General features: G+C 47.1%; 1 long non-coding RNA gene across 1 annotated transcript in view; it reads left to right on the top strand.

Moving 5' to 3' along the window:
* Positions 1 to 18,212, top strand: part of LOC115659053 — a 53,350-nt gene extending 35,138 nt beyond the window's left edge. The window contains exon 4 of the long non-coding RNA XR_004002429.1: positions 17,371 to 18,212. This is a non-coding gene — a long non-coding RNA (uncharacterized LOC115659053). The remainder of the gene's footprint in view (positions 1 to 17,370) is intronic.
* The last annotated feature ends 613 nt before the right edge of the window (positions 18,213 to 18,825 follow it).

Raw genomic sequence — 18,825 nt, forward strand, 5'->3', positions numbered from 1 at the left:
CATAGAAGATTAGGGTTGGAAGAGATCTCAGAAGGTCACCTAGTCCAACCCCTGCTCAAAGCAGGACCAACACCAACTAAATCATCCCAGTCAGGGCTTTGTCAAGCCGGGCCTTAAAAACCTCTAAAGATGGAGATTCCACTACCTCCCTAAGTAACCCATTCCAGTGCTTCTCCGCCCTCCTAGTGAAATAGTTTTTCCTAATATCCAACCTAGACCTTCCCACTGCAACTTGAGACCATTACTCCTTGTTCTGTCATCTGCCACCACTGAGAACAGCCTAACTCCATCCTCTTTCGAAACCCCCTTCAAGTAGTCGAAGGCTGCTATCAAATCCCCCCTCACTCTTCTCTTCTGCAGACTAAATAAGCCCAGTTCCCTCAGCATCTCCTCATAAGTCATGTGCCCCAGCCCCCTAATCATTTTTGTTGCCCTTCACTGGACTCCCTCCAATTTGTCCACATCCTTTTGGGGCGGGGGGAGGCAAAACTGGACACAATATTCCAGATGTGGCCTCACCAGTGCTGAATAGAGGGGAATAATCACTTCCCTCGATAGGCTGACAATGCTCCTACTAATGCAGCCCAAAATGCCATTAGCCTTGGCAACAAGGGCACAGTGTTGACTCGTATCCAACTTCTCATCCACTGTAATCCCCAGGTCCTTCTCTGCAGAACTGCTGCTTAGCCAGTCATTCCCCAATACCATGTGACTTGCAGGTAGGTGACCAATCATATGGTATGAATAAAGACCCAGCATAGTCCAGCACATGTTTAAGCAAACTGTTTAGTGACTATCTGCACTGCAATCCCAAGGGCTCAAAAATCATAGTCAGGTCCCAAAAGTTATGAGACTGGCTAAAAATCATGAGATTTTTTAAAAAATACTAAACGTGGGATTCTTTATATTTATCTTTGGTCTTCTGTGCCTTTAGATGCACTCAGGTCACATTTTCAATCTTTTCTTCACAACCACTTTATAAAGATTCTTCTTTAATCACCAGATTCCAGGATCTGAGGCTTAAAGAAAAAAACCAAGTATCACAAAGCTTGTGATAAAATCATAAACAGTGGCAACACTGGAATACGAAACAACTTTGCAAGTTACAAGCTGTTTGGGGATGATTTGAAAATGGGCTGAAAAAAGTTAAAATCAATCAGATAAACGGTTCCAAGTGACTAATTCACCCAGCCCTAGTTGTGAATCTTAATTCACTCATAAAACAAATCCAGGTGTCCTCACTCAGACCGTAGTCTGCCCTGACTCCTTGCCAAGTTCACTTGGCTCATACAAGGGATGAATCAGGCTGTCAGTCTTAACATCTCCCTTTCCCAGGCAAAATCAGTGAGAGCTTTACCTGAGTAAGGATTCAAGGCCTTGGCCTGGTGTTTGTCAATTGCCCTGAGGTCTTTGTCTGCAAGGTGTTAGGGAAGGGACAGGTTATTATTACTCTTTATTCCCAGGTGTCAGGCAGTGTAATTTGAAGGACTGACTCATAGCTTATTTTAAGCTGGCACGTTGAGTATGTCTTTACTTTTAGGTCAGAACCTTCCCCGCACCTCCAGCCCACCTGCCTAGGTCATAGCATCCTGACAGGCTGAGGGCGACGTGAGAGCAGAACTCAAAGAAAATGGCTTCTGAACTTTACTGAGAGCCATGCAGACACCAGCTCCCCCAGTGCCTGCAAGCAATGGCCTCAGGGAATCTACCAACAGAACTGCCTCAGCAAACAGAAAGGTGATACCCTCCCACCCCACATTCCCAGGTTCTGCAGGGTCGTGCCTAGCTTGCCATTGGCTTGCATGATTTTGACCAGTTCTCAGGTCAGAGCTGGAACTCAGTCCTACAAAAAAGCCAGCCGTCTCGGGCATATCAGCCTACAGCCATGAGAATGATCAGCAGCACATGCTAAGGCATCATTAACATGGGCCATGACTGAGCTACGGTAGAATTTGGATCAGATGTCCATGCTGTCTCAGGTAGAAGTCAAGGCCAGGGCAGGAGATGAGGTTGCTGGGTTACATGAGTCCAACAAAGGACTCTTTGAATGTCTCTGTACCTCAGTTTCATCCCTGGGCATAGAGAAAGGCACTTGGCTCCAGCCTGGCTTCTGTTCTCACTGGTTGTGCCCACCTCTCAACAGCAGCATGCCAACCCTTTGGAAGCCAGGCACGCTCTCTCTGGTGGCTGTGCTCCACCAGACAAGCCAGGGAAATACCAATTAAGCCTGCTCAGTTCTTCCTCTCAGGTTGCAGATACAAAAATTCACAATGAAAAGCTCAAATAGGTTCAGGGGAACTGGCCCTCAAATTTTTGCAGGAATGTGACTTTTGGCTCCAGCTACATTTAGACCCAGTATACTTGTGTCTTATGCAGGAACTCTGCATCATCTACCAATGGGTTTTGGATGCCTTGACATTTGGTCTTTTTAATGCCCAAGGTGAAGTGACCCTTAATTCCAAACTCCAGTAGAGTCTGGTGACATCTAATAGTGGGTAGGAAAAACTGATACGCTATGTTGGGCTGAGAGCCAGGGTGCAGCTAAAGACCAAGCTGTATCTGACTTAAAATGGTGGATATAAAGTTTGTCTTGCCCTCTGGAATGGCCAGGTTCTGAATTTACCCATTAATGCTTCAGTTCTAATTGCACGGAAGAACTTGGCCTGACAGAGGAAAAATGTCCTGCAAAGAACTGGAAATCTCCTCCCTCTGCCTCTGTCTAGCCCCAGAGAAGATACCCCTCTGGACACTTGTCCCAACAGAGCCCTCTCCTCCTGCCTGCCCCACCTTTCCTCTTTTGCTGCATCGCTCACCCATCCAGTCTCTGGTTAATTCAAGCCCCTCACCACCCCATAGCAAAACACAAATTTGCTTTGTCAAAAATTCTTTGCCGGGTTGATCTGCAGAAGAGTCTTCCTGTTGGGAGAAATATTTCCATACGAGCAAAGTCTCTTAATGAATCTGTGGCAGCAAAGTGGGTAATGCGCTCTCCTTGCCAAGGCTGCTTGGCACAGCTCGAGTCACGTAACCAGACTAGTGTGCCAGCAAGGGACAGAGCAGGAAGAGTTAAACTGGGGCCTACTAATCCATGTGCATGAATCATAGCACAATTCTCTCTCTCTCTCTCTCCCTTCATTCTCATCTAGCCTCTCCCCCCTCCCCGCCCAGGCACACACACAGACACCTTTTTTCATCTTTCTCATCTCCTTCTATCCATTTCTCCACCTCTTTCACTCTCTGCCTCCCCCTAACCCCAATATTCCCCTTACTTAGTCTGGTTATCCATCTGTTTCTTTACCCTCTTCTTCTGCTTTCTCTCTCAGTCTGTCTCTCCCCTGCTCTCCTGTGTTGCCCCCCCCAATTGCCCTGCACACGCCTCCCTCACATTCACTCTTTCATGTCTCCAGAGCTGGATATTCAAGTGGGAACTAGGGGCTGTATATTTTGGCTGTGGTGGAGGTCACAGCTATATGGGGATTGTTTAAAAGAGATTTGCCCACATCCCAGCCCATGTGACCAGCCTCAGCTGCAGCTCTCTCTTTCTTAAGCTGGAGATAAGCGTGATTATCTGAAGAAGGGCTGTTCTGAGCTTTGTAACTGTGACAGGGGAGCTTTCAAGTCGCACTTTGCTGGCAGAGCAGCGTTTAAAGCCGGGGAATCAGATTCCAAGCGTGGCTTTGCATCTCTTTTCTGCTGAGAGCACAGTGCAGGGCTGGCAGTGGGGATGGGAGCTTTATTAGGACTTTGCTTATGGTGCGGAAAAGCAGGGGGAACAAAATCCAGATTCACTAGCCCATTTCACAACCACAGCAGAGTTGCAGAAAGCGGCATTGAATAAAGAGGATGGGCCGGTGTGAGCCCTGATCTAAGTGGCTCGGACTCTCATTGACTTCACTATGCTCACACCATGGCTGAATTTGGCTCCTTGCATCTCGCCAGCTCTGCTGATAGTTCTCTTCATTGCAAATGAGTTGTTTAGCGGCCCCAGTTCCTCTGTCTCCCAACCAAATGAAACCATTGCCCTGAAACGGCACAGAGGCAAAGTTATTGTTCTGGAAGGCGACTGAGATGGTTCAGGAAATTGGCAGGGAGATCTGGAATGTTCCCCTTCTGGATCATTAGCCTGAATGCTGCCCAAGTTAGTAGCTACTCAGTGCTTTATTGGGTGACATCTGTTTGGCCTGCATAAAATGATTCCAATGCTCAGACCCTTGGCCTGTGTCTTAGCAGGCCAGGTATCCGCATTGCAAAACCCACCACTGCCACCTCTCATACTAACTGACCCTGTTGAAAGGCTCAATGGAGAGGCCAAAATCTGAGGCCAGTGTTGGACAGTGGCACAGTGGTGGAGGGTAATTCATTTGGGAAGCTTGCACTGCCACTGCCCATGCTGTACTTCTGTGGAGAGAGGCCTTCAGCCTCTAGGGTGGGGAAGCCAGCATTCTTCACTGGCAGCAAAGAGAGCCCTAAAAAATTTGGATTTGGGAAACTGGGAGCCAAACGCTGCAGGTTGTAGGGCCTTAGGTATTGGTTTGGGGTCAGGCTGCAGTTATTGCTACCTGTCTTGGGTGGACTGATCCACGCCATAGCCAATGGGACTTGATCATTGGCAGGAGGGTGGTTCAGTTGCTAAGATGGAGCCCCACTTCCTTTTCATTTGATATGTCTTCACAAGTGGCAATGGGGCTTTTCCTTGCACTTCTGGGACTCATTCGTTCAGCTTGAATGTTCCTATTGTAAGACCTGGCATAATTCCAGGGCTACCTTTAGGCCTGGTCCTGCAATCAGAGAATCATAGACTATCAGGGTTGGAAGGGACCTCAGAGGGTCATCTAGTCCAACCTCCTGCTCAGAGCAGGACCAATACCCAACTAAATCATCCCAGCTAGGGCTTAGCCAAGCCTGACCTTAAAAACCCCTAAGGCAGGAGATTCCACCATCTCCCTGTGTAACCCATTCCAGTGCTCCACCACCCTCCTAGTGAAAAGGTTTTTCCTAATATCCAACCTAAACCTCCCCCACTGCAACTTGAGACTATTACTCCTTGTTCTGTCATCTGGTACCACTGAGAACAGTCTAGATCCATCCTCTTTGGAACTCCCTTTCAGGTAGTTGAAAGCAGCTAGCAAATCTCCCCTCATTCTTCTCTTCTGCAGTCTAAACAATCCCAGTTCCCTCAGCCTTTCCTCATAAGTCATAAGTCAATGAAATCACTGGGGCTGCAGGATCAGGCCGTCAGATGATAGCTGCTCACCTGTTGAAAGACAAGAGCCTGCATGGGGTGAAGGCTCAGATCCTCGATGTCCATTTAGTGTGAACGTGGTCTGCTGGTTTGCTGGGGTGAAAGGGGTTTTTGGATGGGTTTGGGGGGGAAGCACTGAAGTGATGCCAATAATTTCACCGGAGACTCCCAAAAAAAAATATGTGTCCCTGATGCTATGCTAACCTCTATGTCCCAGGCCAGGGGGTGCACTGGGGAGAGCTGTGCTGGAGAGATCAGCTGGGGAATTTAGGCACATGTTTTCCCTTTCAAAGAATGCCCCTTTCCCATACCCAAGGAAACCGGTGACATCCCTGAACAAACAAGCTTCTATGTCATGCTCCTGCTGGAAATGTTTCTACTTTGTCCCTGATTTATAACATTGAGGTTGAAGTCTTGGTCCCACTGAAGTCAGGGGGCAGTTTTGCTGTTGACTTCTGTGTAGGAGGATTTCACTCTGAGTGCAGTGCTAGGGCAGCACAGTGCGTGGCTGAGCAAAGAGCTAATGAGCTGATGCCAAAGTTTCCGCCTTCCAACAGAATAATTGAAAATGACCTGCCCTCTCCTGGGGGTACTGCACCCCCAGGTCTCACCCAATAGATTGTGGGTATGATGTACAACTCACTGAGCATGGAAAGGGGCAAGGAGAGGCCAGGGCCATGCCTTCGTTTATGTTTGCACAGCACCTAGCACACTAATGATGAGAAAAGGCTGCAGGCACAGTGATAGGTGCTCTCTCTACCTGACTTCTCAAGGGTGGCCAAACAATTACCCAGCTTACCTCAGCTCTCCCATCCACATGGGAAACACTTGGTTACTGTGGGCCAAGGCCATGCTAGTCTCTGGTAACGCCAGCAGGAATGTTTTTTAATTTGAAGTGTCCAGAACTGGACTAAAGACTCGGCGCGGACTCCGAAATACAAATCCAAAAAAGATTTTTCTTCATCAGCTGATTCTGAAGAGGCCCTGATTCTGCCCCAGCACTGGTCACTCACTCCAGATTGGGCCCTGGAATCTTGAATTCTCTCCTCTGACTGGTAGTGATGCCAGGTTGATGCTGTTTAATAATTATAGAGCCTTGGCCGCAACCAGTCATGTGGCATTATTAGGAGTGAGACAGATCAAATGTTAGAGTGACCATGTGAGCTGCCGAGTTACCAGACAGATTCCTGGCATGGCCAGAATGATGGCATCTGGTGCACTATCATTAGTACTGGTGGTGCATTAGAAATAAGATTGTGTAGCTACAAAATTGGGGTTGGTAGATTTCTATTTCCAGGCTTTGTGCACTTGCTCTGCACTCTCCCGCCCATGGGTCATTGTGTTGGGACAACTAGATGACTGGCCTCTGCGGAACCAGTTCCCAATCAAATGTTCTAGGCACTCTTGTGGGGCAAGTTCAAGTAGCAAGCTTGCTCCCTAGGCAAGGAGCAGCACAGTCAGCCCCCGTGGGAGAGGAAGCACATCACCCTCCAGTGCTTAGGGCAGCTTTGACTGGCTTCGAAAGGAGCCACATCCCTGTCCAGAGAATGGGTTGCTGGAAGTGGGGCAAGTGAGGCTAGGGAGTCACAGAGGAAATGTAGTAATGCTTAGTATTTATATAGGATGGATAATCCAATAGCATGGTGGAGTCTTATGTAGCTGGGGGACATAGCACTTCCATTAAATACGTGGGGGTGGTCATAGAAGATCTTCTCCCACAAAGTCAGCCTGCCACACAGAAAGGCCTTTACTTGAAAGGTTTATCTCTGCGATCGGGATTCCTTTGCTTTTGTTTGGGTTTATGGTAGGGGTGTTTTGAGAGAGATGGGCCAAGGAGAAGGTGAATGGATCAGGATTAGGGTGAAGACAGGGATTGGAGTTTGGGTTCAGATCAGATCGGGACTAGGAGGCAGCTTTGATAGCTGCTACCTTGTTAGTGGTTCTCATGAAATTCTGGCTGTATCCTCACTGAAATGAGAAATAGCCCTTCCCAGTTTGGGACCCAACCTGGGATGAAAATTGTTGGGCAGTTTCCAGTCTGGCAGGTTGAACCTGAACCCAGCCAAAATTCAAAGAAGGTTGGATTCAGGGATCTACTTCTGGCCTATCTCTAGTTTTATCTGATGGGAATTTGCAGTGAAAACTCAGCAGGTCCCTCAGCTGAGGCTGCTTGTAGAGATGCCCTGGTTTCCCTGCATGGTGATCCAGTGACATTTCCTTTCCTCCACACCGCAGGCTGTCAAGGCTGTTGTGCATCCTTAAATCAACCTCCTGTGCATCGGAGGCAAGTCATGTATCAGATGTCCAGGGAAGAGGTGGGAGAATTGGAATGTGTGTTCCCCCATGACGGTTTTGCCCAATGATCTATAGGAACAGCTCAACTGGCGTCCACCAGTAGCGACTCCTAGGAGCTGTTTTCAAACTGTGTACTTGCAACTGCATGTGCATGTTTGTGTGTGCAATTGTATGCTTGATTTTTGCATGCAACTACTATGTTTGGGCACATATGTTATTTGCATGGACCAGTATCCAGTTGGTGCATATAATCCTGGGGACTAAATAAGCAAATTAGGTAAGGAGTTGCAAGTGCATAATTCTGAAAAGCAAGCTCTTAACTATTACCCACACTGCCTTTGCATGTTTATGGAGTGTCATGCAACCAGTACTTATATGGATGAAAGAGCTGTCTTCCCCACTGCACCCTAGGGTGCTTCTAGCTTGCTAGCTAAATTGGTAAATTGCTTGCCTGAGCCCTCTTTTTCATGCCTATGGCACACTGCAGTGCTTTGGTGAGATTGTGGCCCCAAATGTGTAGCCTTGCTCCAGTGTATTGCATGAGGAACAATAAGGTGGACACAGGACCACATTTTCTCCTAGTGACTCTGAAATATTGAACAAAAGTTTTGGATTCAGTGCAGCTGCCATGTTGCATGTTCTTTATATGTAAAGAACATATAAATATAATATTATTGATTTTCTTTAACAAAAAATGATTGGAGAATGGAAAAAAAGATAAAAAAGCAAGAAGTAAAGAACTGGGAATAGAAGGGAGGGAAGAGGTGCAGAGAGGGGAAAGGAGCATGACATATCTGTTTACAGCCACTAAGAATTAATCAAAGGTTACTAAAAAGCCCAATTTTTTTCAAATTGGTCTATGGTCCCCCTTCTGTGAAATGTTACCCATTCTTTAGCTGCTAGGGCAGCCAAATTGCTGCGCTAAGCTTCTATCCCTCCCAAATTTAGATTGCCTGTGCCGAGTTTGGAACAAAGATTTGAAGCCTAGCCAAAGGGCAAGTGCCTTGCAAAACATTAAACTCTACTATTGATCTACAATTAAGGCTGATCTAGCCACGTTACATGTTCTGAAGGAACTGAGCCACAAAATGAAACAGGGGACAATGACGTATTTCTCTGGAGACTTGTGCAATCCCGCATCCATGAGAAAGAGAATGCAGACATAGCCGCCATGTTTGTATTTGCATTTGTGCATGTGTGTAATGGTCATGTACATATAGTTGCCTACGTAGTTACACATCAGTGTGTGTATTCATACATTTGTGTGGATTTAAGACTCTCTGTGTACGAACGTGTCCGGTGGGGGAATGGGTAGAAATCACTGTCTGTTCGTATAAATCTCTTAAACTGGTGTGAGCTCCTAGAGAAAGTGTTAAAGTTTGAGTTGCAAGCAAAAGATGAAAATGTCTCCCTCCAAGTTGTTCCTATTAATTTCAGGGCATGTAGCAGGAGTTTGTGTGGTAAATTAACGTGAAGAGGAAGTCAGTGAGTCCCCCTAGTTAGACCAAGGGACTAGGAGTTAGAACAGCTGCATTCTAGTCTCACCTCTTCCACTAATTCACTGGGTCAAATTCAGCACTAATGTAAGTGGCTGCAACTTTATTAAGTTGACGAGCATGGGGCCCCTTTGCGCCAACCTGTGACCTTGGGCCAATCCCTTGCAGCACTCTGTGCCTCAGTTTCTCCAAGTATGACATAAACCTGCCCTTTGTAAAGTGCCTTAAATTTCTCATATCCAAGTCATTACATCAGTGCAAAGGATTTTATTGTACACCTTACTGGAGGAAGGAGACTCTGGTGGAATTAACTGGTGAGACAGGAAGCTCATGGTTTGAAATTGTCACTAAAAGTCAGTGCATAGATGGTTGTTTTCTCTGCCATGCCTGATCAGAATGAGCATCTGAAGCAATGACTGTGAGAATCTAACTGTATGGAAAGCTTTTCTCACCTTTCTGGGTTAAAGTAAAGACAGGAAAATGAGGGAAAGGGGTTAACGGAGTGATCCATTTGGTGACCTGGTAGAGGATGGTTTCCTGACTTGACATACAGAAGAGGGAGCTTGAAGGATAACTGAGCTGCTTCTGTTTGGAGAGTGCCGAGAGGACGTTCACCCAAGGCACAGACAGGGGGAGCAGCTCAGGGATGGCAACTAGAACAATGTTTGTATTTGGGACTTGGATGACACCAAATAAGAATGAAATAAAGATGCTGCATTTCAGGCCAGGGTATTTTGGAAGTCTGCAGAGAGGACTGGGTGAATTTGAGTTGATTAAAACAACTGAGTGAAAGGACAAAGAGGACAAAGATGAACCATTCTCTCTCCAGTGAGGGTCCTGAAGGCCATCCAGCAATGAGCACTGAACACTCGAATTCTTACAAAGATAAATGGATGACTGGCAGAGGGAATTCAGGAGACAGGCAGAGCTATAGATGAGGTCCAATTCATAAGACAGTGAAGGGATCTGAAAGGGAAAGTTGAATGAGCATGGAAGATAACCAATACGTATTATTGATTGATACATAAACAAGAAATTGGTGAATGTTTTCCTAGAAAGGGTGAAGGGAAGATTTTCAGAGGTGAAGAGGAAGGCAATGCCCAATCAATGAAATGGTTAGCTCAGTTTCAGGAGGTGCATAGAGTCCTCAGGCCAGGAACTGATGCAAGATTTTCAGTGGAGGAAGAAGACACTCTGAAGGAATCAGGATCACAGCAGAAGAAAGAGCAGGTTCAGTTAGGATCCACCCAAGATTTTGAAGGAAGAGGCAAAGATATGAAGAGCTTATAGAAGATGTATTCAAAACCTCTTGGAAAATAACTCTGCATGTATAGGCATAAAGGGCTCCACACATTTCAGCATGGAGGGTTGATCACCCATTGTTGAAAAGCAGCCAGCTCTGGAGTGGAAGCAGCAGCCATTCTCCACCAGCAGCATGACACAGCAGCTTTTCAGGATGAAAAGTGAAAACTGACATCTCCAGTTGAAGGGACAGGATGGAATTTAAGTGGTTAGAATGTAATTTCCCAGACTGGAATGGGGCCAGCACACTGGGATTAACACCCACTTAATCACCACAAGTGACAAGAGCCTTCATGATCCATTGCAGAAAGCCAGCCTAGCACCCCACACTGTACTTGGTCATCAAGGCAGTTCTGACTCAGCTGGAACACCTGCACAGTCAACCCTGCCTATCCCTGCAGCACCCTGAGTTTTACTTTGGTCTCAGACACGTACTGATTCTGCTCAGTTTGAAGTGATAGCCCAAGGTAGGATGGCTGTGGACCAAAGCCATACTGATGGACTAGGGAAGGCTGATGTACCATTTATATTGAAGGGACTTTGAGACCATTCAGAAGACTAGTTATTGTTATTACGAACATTTATTATAAGGCCCCCTTCTCCATGGAATGTGAGTCCATTTTTCATTGATTAAAACCTTGACAAAAACATGTATGTTTATCTGACCCTTATCACCATAGGATCTGCGTTCCCTGTGAAGTAAGAAAGTGCCACTGTCCCCATTTCATAGAAAAGGGACTGAGGCACAAAGATCACACAAACAGTCTGTAGGAAAGCTGAGAAGTGGGCACGCATCCTGAATCCCACTTCAGCATCTTAGCCCTGAGACCATCCTTCCCTTCAAACACACCGCAGAACTGGGGGAGAAATAGTCAATACGCTGGTGCTGCAGATTCTGTCACAAATCACAAAAACCCTGGACAAATAGCTGCCTCTTGCAATGCTTTCTAATGGAGCCCGGCGCAGGCTCTGAATTATTTCTAGTGGAAATAAATTTCAGACCGAAGGACCTTCTCCCAAGAAAGGCCTCACCCATCTCCCTTGAGGTTCAGCCTTGGGGCAGGTGGGTTAAATGTTCTGGACCAGCACGGATGCTGCAGGTCAGACAGGAAGAGCTGGACTTTAAAGTAGCTGGTCCCTAAGTCATTTAGGGCTTTGTAGATAGTCGCCATCACCTGGAATTTCAGCTAGGGGTTGGCCAACCTCCAGAGTTTAGCCTGGGTGTGATATGCTCTCACGAGCCTACTTTTGTTCTGAGATCCTGCATACTGTGCTAAATGAAACTTGAGCGTGGTTTTCAGGTTAGCCTCAGGAAAAGCATCTTCGTCAACCATGGAGTTAACAATCAGCTAATCTGAGAGGAAAGAATGCATTCTCATGCTAGCCATAGGCAAACATGACTTCAGCAGTGGGGTTATATAGGAAATGCTAAGCAGGGCTGCAAAGCAGGATCAGATGGAGATGTTCACCTGGATGCAGGAGAGGGACACCCTGCCTAAGCAAACTGAAGAAGCAGTAATGAGAGTCACTGAGGGGAGAAGCCATGGATCTAATTCACCTGAGTGCTAAAGTTTGAATCCTTTCATCTTACAACTTTCTCTTTCTTTACTATTAATATCTGAGTAGTGCCTAGAGGCTGCAGCTAAGACTGGAATCCCATTGTGTTTGGCCTGCTTGCATCCCTCCTCTCTGTGACACACACCCACACTCACCTTCCTCATCACTGCCTTTTCCTTCCCTCCCTTTGCTGTCTCCTCCCACCTCACTCACTGGGACTACGCTGATTGATACTTATTTGCATAATTTTCCATTTTCAGCATCCTCTTCCTTTTGTCTCCTCCCCGTACAAAGCTTCACCCTTTCTGCCTGTATCAGTCTCTGTAACTAACTCTGCAAAGCATTGCTCTCAGGGTCTGCATAGGAAAGACAGTCTATAAAATATAGAACATTACCAAGCCTTTTCCCCCGTGTCATTGACTTACCAGTGGCCTGAATGGGATCATTACGAGGGTGGTTATTGAGGTTCTATTTTGGACATTTGCCACTGCTTGCAATGCCTGCGCTCGCCATGAATGGACTGAGATTGAGTTAGGATCCCTGAGGCTAACATTTCCACTTTCCCTTTCTTTGATCTAAGTCTCTTTTCCTGAATTTATGGCCTTGGCAAGTCAAAACATCTCTTACCCAGCTTGACTCTTCCTTTCTGCTGGTGAAAGAACTCCCTCTCTCAGTGCCACGTGGCAGATGCCAGAGCTGAGTATCAGCTGTGCATCCGAATTAGGGTAAGGGCAGAGGCAGGCACCCACATTTTGTCCAACCAAGAGCTTGGCCAGGAATCTGAGGGATCATCTAGTCTGCGCGGCAGGAAGCAGGCCTCAGCTGCTCCTGTCTCTAATATGATGGGGTGGCCTCCACAGGTGACCAGATCCAGACTGCCAAGTGTCATTTTGACTTAAGTAGTCTGGCTGCTGGAGCAGCACATGCTAACATTTATCATCTCTACAGTCCATACATCACTAGTTAAGGGGAGAGTGGCCACTGGCTGCTTTGTAGAATTCTGGCTACAATGATGTGAGAAGCTTCAACTTTAGACTGATCCACTTGACACCCAAATACCTAATGTGACTTTAGCTAGCACCAAGCCATTAAGCGGCAGGGACAATCCTTCTCCCCCCAGGTGTGGGTTAATGCCATGGTCTCCTATCATCAGCTGACCCATCTTCTTCCTTTCCTACTACCCTGCTAGACTGGCAGCCCTGATTCCAATAAAGAACAGCCACCATTCCAATAACGTTCAGCCACTCAGCTCTCATGTGGCGGAAATAAATATCTCTCATATCGAGAGGGAGGACACTTGGGTTTATGATGAAGGGTGCCCAGCGTGTGATGGGTTAACACAGTCTCCAGCTAATTTCTGCAAGCCAGCTCCCCTCCTCTTCGTTGCTTCTGTATGCAGCAGACAGGGCCTCTGCCTACGTTCCTGCACTGAGCTGTTGCCAGGGGAGCAGTTAGGCAAGTCTGAGCTATGCAGGGAAAAGGCCTGGCTGTCAAAGTGTCTGAGATGAACCATAGCCCAGTCCCCCCGCAGCTGGGCTCAGGCATGCCTCAGCCCTTGTTTGAAGCCTGGGAATGGCAAAGCCCAGTGAGGTTCAAGGGCAAACTTGCTATTCATTAGTCAGGGGGTCCTTGACGTTCCCACTCTCTGTCTCCCTTCTTCTTCTTTTTTCTATCCCTCTTTTGACACATTCCTGGGTGCCTTTGGTGAAAGCGCCCCTCCGCCTCCTCGCCTCTGCATAGACTTCCCCAGGAGACCAGGCAGGGAGAGGAACAATGACTGCAGGATGTCTATTCAAACCAGGGGCCCAGTCAGACTGGCTGGATCACTTGGTGTTTGCTGGTTGGGTCGCTTGCTGGGTTCTTCTTCCCCAACGTGTGTGTGTGTGTGTGTGTGTGTGTGTGTGTGTGTGTGTGTGTGTGTGATCGCAGATAGTCTTATTATCTTGATATTTGCAGGAAATTGTCATTTAAGATAAGATAAGAAAATGTCAACTGCATTTCTGTGTCTCAAACAGCCCAAAGTGCAGAAAAGTTCCTTCTTATAAAATATAAATGATCGCCTAGGCACATGAACACAGGACAAGTTAGCAAGCCAGAGAATGTCTTTTTTTACACACACACACACACACACACATACACACACACACACACACACACACACACACACACACACACACACACACACACACACCTCTAGTGCACAAGATAAAACAAGCTGTGTAGCCATAACACTCGCAGCCTCCCTTCTTACCCCATTGAATGGAATATTTCATAGCTCTTAGAAGCTGAAGCTCCCTTGTAATTATCCAAGGCAAACAGCACGTGTTATTAGTTTAAAATGGTTTCTCCCTCCCCAGGCCCCTGGAGCAGAATGGCGGTGTAATTGTGCTAAGGAGTTAGCAGGGGAGAACACAGCTTTTGGTCACATTCAAGTTGGAGGGCTAGAGCCAGGGAGCCAGTATGAAAGACTCTTATTTGCATAAGCAGCATGTGTTTGTACAAAAAGAAAGATATCAGGGGCTTTCAAAATTCAATCGAGGTTGGAAGGAAAATAAGGGGCAGGGGAAGTAGAGTGAAAAAAAATTGACAGTGAAAAGGGCTTTGCTAAGTAACACCCCAGCGAGATTAAATTGTCCAGAAAGTTTCTCCCTATGAGTCTATGAATTGGGCAATGGGGTGAGGCGAAGGGGAGGGGCAGAGTCCATCCTTCCAAAGGGCATGAATAGGAAATTGGCAAAGGAAAAAAAATCTGATTAGATAGGTAAGCCCTGCATTTTATTTGTTGTTAGTTCGGGGTTTGTGCCCGGCAATGTTACCAGCAATGCTGCTTCTGCAGGGGCCTCATCAATGGAGAAGGTGCTTTTCTTTTTGTAAAGAACCACAAACGTTAGCAGAACATTCAGCTGATTTATAACAATAGAAAGTAACAGAAGCAGGTCCCTGGCTGTCTCCCACAGGCCCAGGCTAACACAGGGAGTGGAACAGTAATTGCGAATTTTTATGGAAAAACAAAGCTATTTTTCAACCCTCACCTACTGCCTGATCCAAAACCCACTGAAGCGAGTGGAAAAACCTGACTGGCTTGGGATCAGGTCCCTAGTGAGTTTTTTTGTTTCCCAACACCGGTTAGTAAGAGTCCCAGGCCTGTACTGGAAATGTACTATGCAGTTCCTTTTTCGCGTGTTTTCTTGATACAGATAGCCAAAGGTTCATGGCACTGAACAATGTGCAGGGACAGAGTATTTGCAGTAGACCTCAGCTTTTCTAAAGCCCCTTGGAAGAGATGGGGGTTGAAATCAGAGGAGTCTGTCCAATCTCCCCACCCACACACACATGTATTAGATGCACAAAGGTTCACATTACTCAGGATGGCGGATAGCAGCAGATGGCATTGCAGCTTTCAGGAGTGGGTTTCTATCCCCTACCAGTAAGTGCCTCCTCTATTTGCACAATAGATGAGCCCCACAGGCTGCAGCAGACTGAGACAGACAGCCAGGGTGGAGGAGCAAAGGAGCATGGAACATCAGTCCTGTGTTTGCTCCCACCTGCTTTGGTTGGAGGGGGAGCAGAGTGGTGCCTCCACCTAAGGTGAAGATTGGAATCTTCTGGCTGGGCTGCCTAAATTCTTCCCAGCTGACCACTAAGGTGTAGACTCCACCCCCCCCCCTTTTTTTTTCTCTTTTGAAAATGACCTCTTTAGTGAGTTGTTCAGTTTCAGTGGCAATCCCCAGCTGCCCTGGGTGCGCAGCAAGCATGAAATTTTAAACAGGTGGGAGAGTAAACGAAGCTGCTTGCTCTGCTTAGTAAGAGCTTAATGTAACTAGATGGGAAATGGAGCAAAATCCAAACTTAAATCAACGTGGAGCCATGTCCATAAACAGATGCCCACTGGGAGGAGCAGGGAAGGGGATCAGGGATCACCAGCTGAACTGAGCACCTAGGACCCCATCCATAGTCCTTTGCAGTCAGTGAGAAGACACCCATTGATTTCAGTGGGCTCTGAATCAAGCCCGTTTGGACTGCTTGGAGTGAGAGACAGTGGGCCCAGTGCAGAACGGAGTAAACAGGTTCTGCCCAGTGACTTCAGGGGGATCTGCATGTCAGATGGGTGTGAGTTATGCTGCATTGCTCACACTTGTTTTATTACCACTCTACCTCTGAGCAGAGGTAGGCCAGTACCGAAGACTTTCCATCAGCCTTCAGGTTTTAATGTAGAATGAATTTGGGCCTGACCCAAACCCCATTAAAGTGAAGAGGAGTCTTTCCATTGATGCCAATGAGCTTTCCATCTGGTTCATAATGAATATTCTAGCAAAGGTGTTTAGGAGCAGGGGATGTTCCTGGACAGAGTGATTTTCAAGTGAAGGTCCCTGGAAATCAGACTCTGGCTTCATAAATGTTGGGTGTTCACATGATTCAATCAAACAATTACACTCGCTCATCCAATCAAGGAACAAAAATGTTCTCTAGGTGTCCAGTCGAAGACCAAATTCTCTCCGGTAACTCACAAAAGAGACATATAGCAAGAATTATTCACAAAAATTAGTTTGTGGGTAATTCTGAGTATTTTAAGAAATTGTGAGCTGGTGAAGAAGTGAGCTGAAACTAGCTGAATGATAGTTCTTTGTTAATTATTGACCCAGCTCTGCTCCTAACCTGGGTTTACAACCACAGGTTATATCACCAGTGGATGTGGCCTAGCAAGAGAAATTGACAAAGGAAAGGAACTGGATTTGCAGGTAGTCCCAGTAGCTAGAGGCTTGTGACTGGCAGAAAATAACCACCAGGAGAAAACAAGGGGAAAGAAGTACTGAGACGGATAAGAAAGAACAGGGAAAATAGCTCAAATTACCTTTTTCCTGACCATAATGGCTTTTGATCCAGCCTAAATAGTTCTATATCATTTTACAGAAGGGCCTGCCAAAGACAAGGGCTTAGAGACCAGGGAAAGTTAACATGAAGATTAAAACATCAGAGGGCTAGTTCTTTAGAGGCTCTGACACCCAGAGTAATCCCATGCCCCAAAGCCTTAGGAGGAAGGCCACACAGTGACCCCTCCCACTGACTGGCCACATGCAGGACCTCTGAACTCACAGCTCCTCAGCCCCTCGCAGAGAGAGGTGGGGAGATTCACCAAGAAAGTAACAGCGAGAAAGAGCCAGCCACAGGGCCTGAGGGGAGCCCAGAATTTCAGTAGCACAGGGGCCTTGTCACTCACCCTATAAAGCAAAAGGCTCGAAGCAGCGGAACTGGGCTGAACGTGTAAACTCTGGCCATGGCAAACATTTGGGGGGAGTGGGTGTTGTTCCTTGGCACGGAGAGTGTTTCAGTGAAACAATCACTGTGCTTTGGCATTGGCTCCATCCATGGCTGAAGCTCCAGACGCAGGTGGCTTACTTCCTTGCTGGTGTGATTTTAGGTGTGATGATTTTATTGGTGTGGGAAATAATGTTTGGGGGGTTGTTTGCTGTGTTGTAGATTCCTGTGACTGGCGACTGGCAAGTGGTTGGGCACCTTCGGTTTCTTTGTTAAACTTCACCACAGCTGAAACCCGCCGAGGACTTTTCGCATCACATACAACTACTCATCGATCAATGTACCAGGCAACTATTTTACAAATGGCCCAGAGAAGAGGCTGCTTGGACACTGGCCCTCGAGGGCTTTCGGGATTGCAGTTGAAGAGGGTGAGGTGTGTGGAGCAGCAGAAAACTTTAACTTGCTGTCAGCTGTACAATGAATGCATCTCTGGTGAATCTTTTGTGGTCACCTTTGCTGCTCTGTAACCCCTGGATATCACAGTCCTCCTCACTCTCCTGTTCAAACTGCCCAGCCTCGCTGGGGAGAGACCGGAAAGCAAATGCCTCGACTGGAAAAAACAAATCTATTGCATGTCTGAGGGTAGGCTGCAAAGTACTGAGAAAGCACCACTGGACTCCATGTGGAAAAGTTTGGCCTGCTTTACTGCACTGAGAACGCACCCTATTAATGCCCGAGACAACTGTACCTTCTGTGTGTTTGTAAAAACGGTGTTGTCTATAGTTGCAAGATTCCCAGTCATTACAGAATAAACTGTATATGTGGGGCAGTATTTTCACTAAGGCTTGAGGGATGGGTGCCTGCCCCCCTAGCCTATTTCATCCCTCTTTTTGTTTGTTTTTTAATAGATACTGATTCTTCAACGCAAACTTATTCTTAGGTGCAAACATGCCCACCTGTGGTTGTGTAGATCCCTGCTGATGTGTTTCAGGTGTCTTTGTTCTTGTAAAAGACACATTCGCTTCCCCCACCACTTGTTTAAACAAAGCGATGGTTAAAATAAACAATTCACTTGTCAAGGTGATTTGTGTGTTTTCATCCAGTCTAGCAACGGGAGGAATATAACGGGCGGGGGTTGCCCCCCCCCAAATAAATCCGGCCACAGAAACGCAGTGAATGTACTATCAGAATCTAGGCCCCCCCCCCTCCATGTTCTGCACGATCCTCCACACAAAAGGAACCCCGTCCCCAAGAACGAATGAATTCCTGGCTGCTAAATGATCAGGGTTCGCTCTGGACCTGTTCTAGGTGGCTGGAAAACAGCTGTTAAACCCGGTGCAAACAGTTCCCAGGAAAGACTATAACGAATGTCATTACAATGATTCGAAGTCCTCTTGCCTTACAGCGGCGGGTTTCCCCCATGGGGCCGATTTCAGGCAGGTGCTCTCCGTCCTGCCGGAGGTGGCAGATTTCCCAGGTGAAACCCTAAACCCAAAGCATCGGGCCCACACCCGCGATGACTCCCTCCAGCACACGCCGAAGAGGCGCAGGGCGCACCAAGGCCAAGTTCAAGGCTGGGTTGGAGGCGGGGGTTGAAGACAGGCTAATCTGAGATGCGTTGTGCTGGGGCCTGGCGGAGGAGCCGACCCTGGAAAACACGCCTGAGATTGTTCTGTG

The sequence above is a fragment of the Gopherus evgoodei genome, chromosome 10 (assembly GCF_007399415.2).
Source record: "Gopherus evgoodei ecotype Sinaloan lineage chromosome 10, rGopEvg1_v1.p, whole genome shotgun sequence".
Lineage (NCBI taxonomy): Eukaryota > Metazoa > Chordata > Testudines > Testudinidae > Gopherus > Gopherus evgoodei.